The sequence below is a fragment of the Piliocolobus tephrosceles genome, chromosome 7 (genome assembly GCF_002776525.5).
Source record: "Piliocolobus tephrosceles isolate RC106 chromosome 7, ASM277652v3, whole genome shotgun sequence".
NCBI lineage: Eukaryota > Metazoa > Chordata > Mammalia > Primates > Cercopithecidae > Piliocolobus > Piliocolobus tephrosceles.
In genome coordinates, this window is record NC_045440.1 from 53,182,207 (window position 1) to 53,191,009 (window position 8,803).

General features: G+C 38.9%; 1 protein-coding gene and 1 long non-coding RNA gene across 21 annotated transcripts in view; both read right to left on the bottom strand.

Annotated features, from left to right (window-relative positions):
- The window catches only part of ST18 (ST18 C2H2C-type zinc finger transcription factor), a 312,735-nt gene extending 304,150 nt beyond the window's left edge, over positions 1–8,585 (bottom strand). For 13 of the 19 annotated variants that reach the window (XM_026456244.1, XM_026456232.1, XM_026456243.1 and 10 more), the window contains exons 1-2: positions 8,388–8,585; positions 8,038–8,162 (exon numbers count right to left, since the gene is read on the bottom strand). The gene's annotated coding sequence lies outside the window, so the exon portion shown is untranslated. Of the gene's footprint in view, positions 1–8,037; positions 8,163–8,253 lie in introns of all 19 variants that reach the window. The other 6 variants (XM_026456229.1, XM_026456223.1, XM_026456204.1 and 3 more) reach the window with 1 other exon arrangement.
- The window catches only part of LOC111521074, a 192,674-nt gene extending 184,089 nt beyond the window's left edge, over positions 1–8,585 (bottom strand). The window contains exons 1-2 of one of the 2 annotated variants that reach the window (XR_002724862.1): positions 8,388–8,585; positions 8,038–8,162 (exon numbers count right to left, since the gene is read on the bottom strand). This is a non-coding gene — a long non-coding RNA (uncharacterized LOC111521074). Of the gene's footprint in view, positions 1–8,037; positions 8,163–8,253; positions 8,314–8,387 lie in introns of those variants that run through there. The other variant, XR_002724863.1, reaches the window with a different exon arrangement.
- Positions 8,586–8,803: the final 218 nt, after the last annotated feature.

Here is an 8,803-nt window from a genome sequence, read left to right on the forward strand (position 1 = left end):
CTATTATTGCAGGAGGCTGGTAGGGGAGAGAATGAGGATGGGAATCTCAGCCTCCAGAATGCAAATATTCACTCAATCCACTTGACTTCTGGGTGTGTACACTCAGGTGTGGCTGGGGTCCTTCAGTAGAGAAATCTTCTTGTATTACCAATTTCAAAAAATAAGCCTGTGTCATCAGCCTCAGTGAGGGTGGCTGGTCTCCAGCGATATGTGAGGGAGGGAGTATTGGCAATATCCCTCTATTTCTATGGACCTCCAATCAGTCTCCTTTATGTCAACTGTCTCACTTCACTTTCCACTTCTAAAATTACCAAGTACTCCCAATTTCTTAGCCACTGGGGGATTTTGCCCTATAAACTTCACATCTATTGTCTTTAGATTTTGAGGGGCCTGCTAGGTCATTTGCATCTCATTCATCTATATCCTGGCTTCTAAAATTTTTTAAATTATCTTTATTATTTCTGTGAGGATTTGGGAAAAAGCAAAAGTAGATGTATATGTACAATCTACCATCTTTGCCCAGAGATCCTCCAGATGGATTTCAGGGATATATCTCTTGCATGTTTCATTCCATTTTACTTCTCTTGCCTTTCCTTCCCATCATATGTTATTCTCTCTTTTCTGTTCTCATTTTGATAATGCTTTCTTTGGTCTCCATGACATTTCCTTTCTTGTGTGCTTATTTAACCAGTACTGCTTTTCAACTCTTTTGTCTTTTTGAACTAGTTTGGATAAATTCTCCTTTACTTATCACATGCCCCACCATTTCTGCTCCTTGGAACTCAGGTTGGGGAGTTGGTTATTTTCTCTTCTACTACTCTTGTTCGACTTGACTGTATGGGAAGAAGTCAAAAGGAGCTTCCCCTTGGGTTTGGGTACTTATGGTGGGTGGACTAGGATTCTTCACTTTAAGATCCTGCATCAGTGCTCTGGCTACACACGTAGAGGCACATTGGATCCTTACCACAATTCAGTGGAGCCAGACACACAATCTGCCCCAGGCCTTCCCTTACCCTGTTTTGGGTTTTCTCCCCAGGGATCATATAGTTTCCTTCTTCATGAGTGGGGAAAAGGCAGGAAAATCAACAGGTTGAGGTCCTACAGCAAGGGAGACAAACTTCGCCTGGGGTCTTCTCCGCCTTCATCGCTTGGGCCTCTGCCAGCTAAAGAATTGTGTCTTGCTTTCTCTTTCGTTTTCCATCCTGCTAAATCTCTGCTATTTGCTAAGATAAAAATTAGCTTTGATGACTCTAACCTTCCTACTTCCTCTTGTTCTCCATTTTTTCAGCCCAGGAAAAATACCAAAGTTCCATATTCAGGGATCTTCTCCTTCTTTCCTTTGGAATTTGTATATCCTTCCAGTCTTCTCTCCAAGCTGGGCCATGGTGGTAAAGCTTTTCAGGTTTTCATCCACTCACCTCACCTCGCTCAAATGTCAGGGTGAGGTAAAGTCTTGTCTCTTTCCCTGGTTTCTGCTTTCAAAGTTTACAAATCATGGCACAATGTTATAATGATTTTTTTCTGATAGTTTTTAAATTCTGTCTTGTACTTTTAAAACTTCACTCTATTTACCATGGACATCATCAATGCTATTTAAGGATTAATTTTTAACATTTTCTTTCTGAAAATGTTGCCAACTTATTTCTTCAGTTTCCTCACATACAAAATGTGGATATAATAATATCTACCTAGTGGGTATGTTGTGAAAATCCAATGAAATAAGTATTGTGGAGCATTTTGTGTGTTCCTAGATTACTAATAAAGCCACACAAGACTACAGGTGAGAAATTAGAGACACTGTATCTCTCTAGACTAATAAGTAAATCGCTCAATAACGAAGCCAACAAAGATAGGTAATACCATTTGGCAACCATGATGATGATAACTGATTCAGGAAAGGATCATCAGCAGATATTAAAACCAATGAGATAAGAACCAAAATATTTACATATCCCCAAAATATCTTTTTACAAGGTAAAATACTTACAAAAGGAAAAAGAGTAACTTTGCTTTGATTGATACTTACAAAAGGAAAAATAGTAACTCTGCTATGATGAAGTCTAGCAGATATCACCTTACCCAAATTAACAAACTGGTAATGTGGAAAATCAATCTGTGTGCTTCCTGACATCACGCATCACAAACTACAAAGAACAACATATTACTTCTATGGAATTCCTGCCAAAATGAATAGCTTGAATCAAATCACGAGGAAACATCAGAAAAACCCAAACAGGAAAAATTTACAAGGTAGCTGGCCTCTCTGTTTACAAATGTCAGGATCATGAGAGATAAAGACTTAGAAAATGTCCCTGATTAAAAGAGACTAAAGAGGCATGACAATTAAATACAATGCATGGGCTTGGATTGAATCCTGGACCACAGTTGTTTTGCTTTGTTTGTCTTTACTGTGGTAGAATTTGAATAAAGTGTATATGTTGTATTACTGTTAATTTCATGGACTTGAACTTGTCTGGGGGGTATATAAGATAACATCCATGTGTTTAGGAACGTACCCTGAGATGTGTCGCAGTAAAGGGGAATCACATCTACAAATTATCACAGATATTTCATCATGAAAAATATAAACATACGTATGTATTCACATACACACATACATACATGCAGAAATAGAGATAGATGACAGGAAGCAAATGTGCTCAAAGGTGAATGACTAGGAAATCTGGGTGATTCTGGAATTATTTATGCTACAACTTTTGTACTTATAGCTTTTTCTAAGTTTGAAATTGTTTCAAAATAAAAAAGTTTGAAATATCAGTACTAAGGCATAAATGCTTTAGAGACAGGTCTGTTTCTGAAGCAGCAATGAGGAAAGATGTGGTTCAAGATTTAAATCCTAACGTCAACACGCAGGGGTTTTATGATCTTAAATTTTTATCCTTACTTCTCTGAAAATCTCAGTCCCATCATCTGTAGAATGAAGGTAACAGGAACAACCTCTAAGAGCTTTTAAGAGAATTAAGTGAGACAGCACATCCAAAGCACTGAGACCCGCCCTGCACAGAGAAGTGCTCACGTATTTGTTGGGAGAATGAATGACATGCACTGCCGGGACAGAAGGAGCCAGGGCAGAGGGGCATTTCCAGGTCCAGGAGCATATGTTCACACCACTCCTTCCCCAATCTCACAACAGACCTAAGATTTAAGAGATAGAGGGCAGGCCATGTGACGGATAAAGAAGGAAGGAGGAAAAGAAGCCGAACCAGATGTAGTGCAAAGACCCAGCACTGTTTTCAGGAACTAACCTCAGCAGAAGGTGCAAAGCGGAGGTGTGGGGACATGGCCAGCAAGTCCCTCTTTCTCTCACTGTCCCCTGAACATTCTGAGAAATTTAAAACTAACTCATCATTTGATATTTCTTCCATTTCCCCATCTTTTCTCTCAAACTATAAGTATCAACTTATCTGAATTTTAACCAATGCTTTAGAAAAACAAAACCCCCAAAATTCTAGTGGGTGTTTAATGCTCAGACTGTTTTTCTATAAGATAAACAGTAAACATATCTTTTTTTAAAAAAAGTATTTTTTCCAGATTCTTCCAAGTACTCAAAACAACGTGCAGCCCATAACTTTAAGTTACCTTGTCCGGACCCACTTACTATTTTAACCAGTCAATATGTTATCACCTCAGAACTGTAGTTATTATGTTTATGCCTTTTGAACAAGCTGATGAAAAGAAACATTTGCTTAAGGTTCCCATCATTGAATGCAGAGCTTAGACTAGTCTTTAGCTTATACAAACGTTATGCTTATTAATTCAGAATATTCATTCAGTTATTGAAACATGATGACAAAACTGTACAGTGAAAGACTGATTCTCTATTATACATATTAGCATTGCACAGAAATCCTTTGGCTCAGGAATAACTGTCCGAGACTCGGGATTCATATATCTCTTTGAATTTTTAAAACGGTGATTTAGGTATCAAAACTATAACATCAATGCTCTGAATACACAGATTATAAATTATCAAAATAAGTCCATTCCAATTAAGAGCTCTCCAGCTGGATTTCAGCTTAAGAAATTCTAAAACTGCCTATGTGCAGTCCAGTCCACGCCAACAACCACAGCATCCTTTTTAATTAAAAGCCAGTGAGATGACTCATGCCACCTGTTTCATTGATCCTGCTACATTCCTGTTTTGGTCAGAGTTCTCTCTTAAGGATTAAAACTTTTATGAAAACAAATAGCAAATATTTATTCAAATTGATTACTATTATTTCACATCCTGACAACTACATTTCCTACTATAAAATTATATTTATCTATCTTAATTTTAATAACCCAAGGATTATTCAAAGTGACAATCACAGTGGTAAATGTAGCTGTTGGAAGGGCTAGTAGCTAAAGCAACTATAATATACTTTCACATATCAATGAAGATAGCCTTCCTAAAATTTGTTATAGACCCATAAAAGTAGATTCTTAAAAATTTGCCTACTTAGACACATTTCAATGTAATGTTTACTTCTCAGTAAGCGTATTGAACAGAATGAAATACAACAAATCCAAGGAGAAAGGAATGGTAAGGGGTGGCGGAAGGGGTGGTCACCATGCTTTTATAGTTGGATCCAGATGACACATCATTAATTGCTGAAGCTCTCTAGACTTTGAGTTCAATGTGGAGTTGATAAGGAGACGTCTGCAGAAGCTCTGTACTCAGACAGCAATCTGCTCCCATTAACAGAGCTCCATGAGTGGGATTTGCAGGCTGTCCATGTTATATTGCTTTATTTGCCATCATTCCAGGCACTAGTCAATCGACTGTAAAGACAAGAGTCAAACTAAAGGGCAAAAAAGATAATGGTCTGACTTCACTGTCTGCCTAGATGAGGTGAAATATTTTCTTTTAAACACAACAGAGAATGTAATCAATGTTAAGCAGAGGAACCTTTCACAAACAACAGGACCAGAGATTCCAATTACTCTCTCCTCTATTCTTCAGGAACTATTTGGGTGGTAATTATAAAACTCTTCCTCTAAGCAAAATGCAACAAGACTCTAACCATTGCTTCCCAGTGGGTTATGTGAGAAACAAGAAGCAGAGAATGATTCTCACAGGTCAGCGTGTGTGTGAATCAGCTGGAGTCCTGAGGCATCTCTCAGAGATTTGGGGGCAGTCACTCCCTGGCGGGTCAGCGATCTGGCCTTGAAGGAGTCCTTGGGGCTACCCAGGGATAAGAGTTTGGGGCCCTAGGAACTGTGAGGAAGAGTTAAACAGAACCCAGAACACATGATGTGGGTTGTGGCCTTCCCCCTAAACGCAAACGAGAGCTTGACAAAGGGAACACACAGGCAGCCAGCTGAGGTCTTAACATCCAAGTGGATCCTTTTGTGAAATCCATCCCTCTCTTCACCAAATCATTCACATTAGCCTGTTACATGAAGTCTTTGGTGTTTTTCCTTTTGCTACACACATTACTCATACAGGGAAGGGAAGTGAGCTGAGAGTTCAAGGGCACTTTTGACTAGAACCAGATGAATTGTTGCAGTTGCCTGGGAAACCTTTGAAGACAACCATACTTGATATGTCAAATATCTGAAGTTAACATGAGTCAAAGTCATCTAGAAGGCAAATCCAAAAAAGCTAATGGCATAAGAGGGACACTTGGCTTGTAAAAGTAGTTCCAATTTGTTATGCGCTCATGAACTTTTGAAAAGAGGAAAGGATTTTATCATCCTAATTAGCCTATAAGAATGATCATCTTAAATGCTAACTTTCAGATTACAGAATAAAATTTAGTGAAAAGACATTTAGATCCCCTAAACATTTATGCATAGACGATGAAACTTGAGTTTTATAGTAACCCTAAAGCAAAATATAACATGTCTCCAGAGATTTGTCCCCTCACGTTCTTTGGAATTCTGTTCCAGTCTAGTAGGTTTTTCTTTCCAGATTTCAAGTGTAAAATGTATGTCCAATGTAGAGTATCAAGTGTTTTATTATAAAACAAAAAATGTTTTTGGTGGTAATTCTGAGAAGAAAAAAATTAACAAGTAAAACAATGTGATATCATTTTGCATCAAGGAAATATGGATTTAATGGGAAACTTCCTTAAGCTGCATTTTGCTTCAAATGCTGTGTTACATAGGGAATCTTCCACGAATCTGAATTTGTGATTTTTTTCAATACTTTCATCAAAAAAATCACCCCAAAAAGCTGTATAATGAAAATTTGTGCACATGACTAATACTAGACTTCACATAGTCTTTTATAATAAAATAAATCAAAAGGAAAATCGAAGTGAAAACATCTCTGATGACCTCAGGGAATTAAAATTTTGTCCCTTGCAACTCAATCCTTCCATGTTAAGGGGCCCATTTCGAGATTAGCATGTATGGGGAGTTTTATTATTATTTTAGAGATCTATGATTTTGGTGGAGGACGCTGTCCAAAAACGGCTACTCTCACGCAGAGATTTCCACTTTAGGTTTCAAGACATCTGTTTGGAAACTCCTTGGAGAGTTCATTGCTCTGCGCTGCCCTCTTCTGGTAAGCCTGTGTAAATGGTTTCTGGAAAAGAGACCTGTGCCGCCATCGTTTCCATCCTCCTACATTTCCACCCCAATTCATCAATACATTGCTCAAGGGCCTAGATTTCCTATATGGTGACGTACATAACTGAACTTTAATTCAAATCGTTTAAAGGTATAATCAAAGCAAAGCTTTTTTTGGTTTGGATTTTTTTTTCAATTTTTATTTCTGTTGTAAATACAGGTTTTCCCAGATAACTTGCAAAGTCACAAACTAAGGACACCGTCTCACCTAAAAAGTTTGGTTACAAAGTCAGTAAGAAAAATGATGTTATTTTTGAATAACATCAAAATAATTTAATGTAGGACTATGAGTAATTTAATGTAGGACCATGTTGCTAGGAATGTCATTTTTATCTTGGCCGCATGAAGGTGGCTTACAAGAGAATCACTACTTCGGCATAAATTATTTAGGTTGATCTAAAGGGACCATTCCTGCTAATTTGACAGCAATTTATCTGAAATAGTTAGAAAGATCAAGGCTCCAAGTTATGTGCAATAAATGTATTCACCAACTGCCAGAAAATCAGAAGCTCTTCCTGACTACAACAGCACCGTAAGCCTCGCTGTCTGCTCTCCTCCGGTTACAAGTGCTTTCCTTAACCCACAGTCATGAGACAGAAAACTGCACAGTCCTGAGAACCAACAGCTAATTTCTATGCGAACTGAAAGAACAATCTTGTCATAGTGCTAACGTTATGTGTATATATCATACCAACAAATAAAAGTGGTTATTATGCTTTGCTCAAGAAACTCATCTACAATCCCAAGTACTGCGTAGTGGCCAATGCAATCTTTGTCCTTCTGAACCTCCTTCAAAATACCCATTCAAAAGTCCAAAATAATGTTCATTTTCAGTGACCTAAATTAGCTAGAGATTTTTAAAAATCTTATGGCTCAAAGAAAGAACCATGAAGGTTGATTCCTCAGTGACTGTGTTCCAGTAAACAGACATATAGCATGCATATGTTGCAGGTCTCCTATAGCGACAAACAAATGGTTCAAGCATTCAACGTGTCTTCATATTTGATGCTTATTATGTGAAAGCAACAGATGTACTTCTCGTCTGAGCACAGAAAAAGTGATGTTTTTAAAAATCTTAAATAGAAAATGAGTCAGTCCCAGTGCAAATATAAATCTAAAAGAAATTCCATACTGTACAAGTAATATTTGCAGTATTAAATACATTGATTTTTTCGCAACTGTCTGCCGAGTATCGTACTCAGTCAGATCCCCTCGACCTGGTGAACATGTCTTTGACTGCTCCACAGCCGGCATTAGAAACCACTCAGGTGGTCGCTGCTGGTCACGGTGGACACACGGCTGCCATGGCCATGCCCACGAGAGGGAGGGGCAGAAGGTGAGCCCTCCTTACTCCTCCTCGCCCATCTCGTGTCAGTGGTATGTGTTTTCTCTCAAAGTTCAACCCAGTGCGATGTAATAAAATAACCTAAATGTACTTTTTACAATGTTTTTTCTTACCTTTACCTGGCGAACGTCTACAGGTGTGTCGAAAGTTATCTTTTCCTGGATGTGTTCCAAAATGCTCTTATGCTATTTCTCTTAGGATTTCTCCACGCTGCCCCATTCAGAAATTTTATTATTTTCTAAGGAATAAAAAAAATATGAAAATTATCATAAGAAAGCCATTGATTTTCAATCAAAGCTACACAAATGCCAAACTAATGTGAATAGCACCTTCCACAACTCTGCCAGGCACTGGTTTTTGTGGGGGATGATGCCAGCTTCTCTCTTCATGGGGCTTTATTAAAAGCCACGCTTTCTGATATGTAAAACACCCATAGCTACCTCAATCATCTTTTCCTCCTTACCTCTAGTATTCCCGTGAGGTCACATTCAGTTAAAAACATCCTGCCCTTCTCCCTACAAAAAGGTTCCATAGAATCAGAACGCAGAGGCGCTGTAACTTGCTAACTTTGCTCTGTGTTATTTACCACCCGCACAAAGAAAATGCTGTCTATTCAGAACTCATTTCAAAACTCTTTTCACTGAGAGTGAGCGAACAAGCGGGCTCATGTCCCGAGCCCAGTCACATCTCCAGCGGTCCGGTGATGGCCGTGGGGCCGGCGCCGAGTGGCACGGCCTCCGCGGTGGCCCACAAGGGTCTGTTGTCCACGCCGCGTGGGCCGCGCAGGCCGGTGGGAGTCAAGAAAGGGGGAGGGGCGGAGGATCTTTCACTTTCTCACCCCAATTTCTTTACTTGCTTGCCCCGAATATCTGTCAGGAG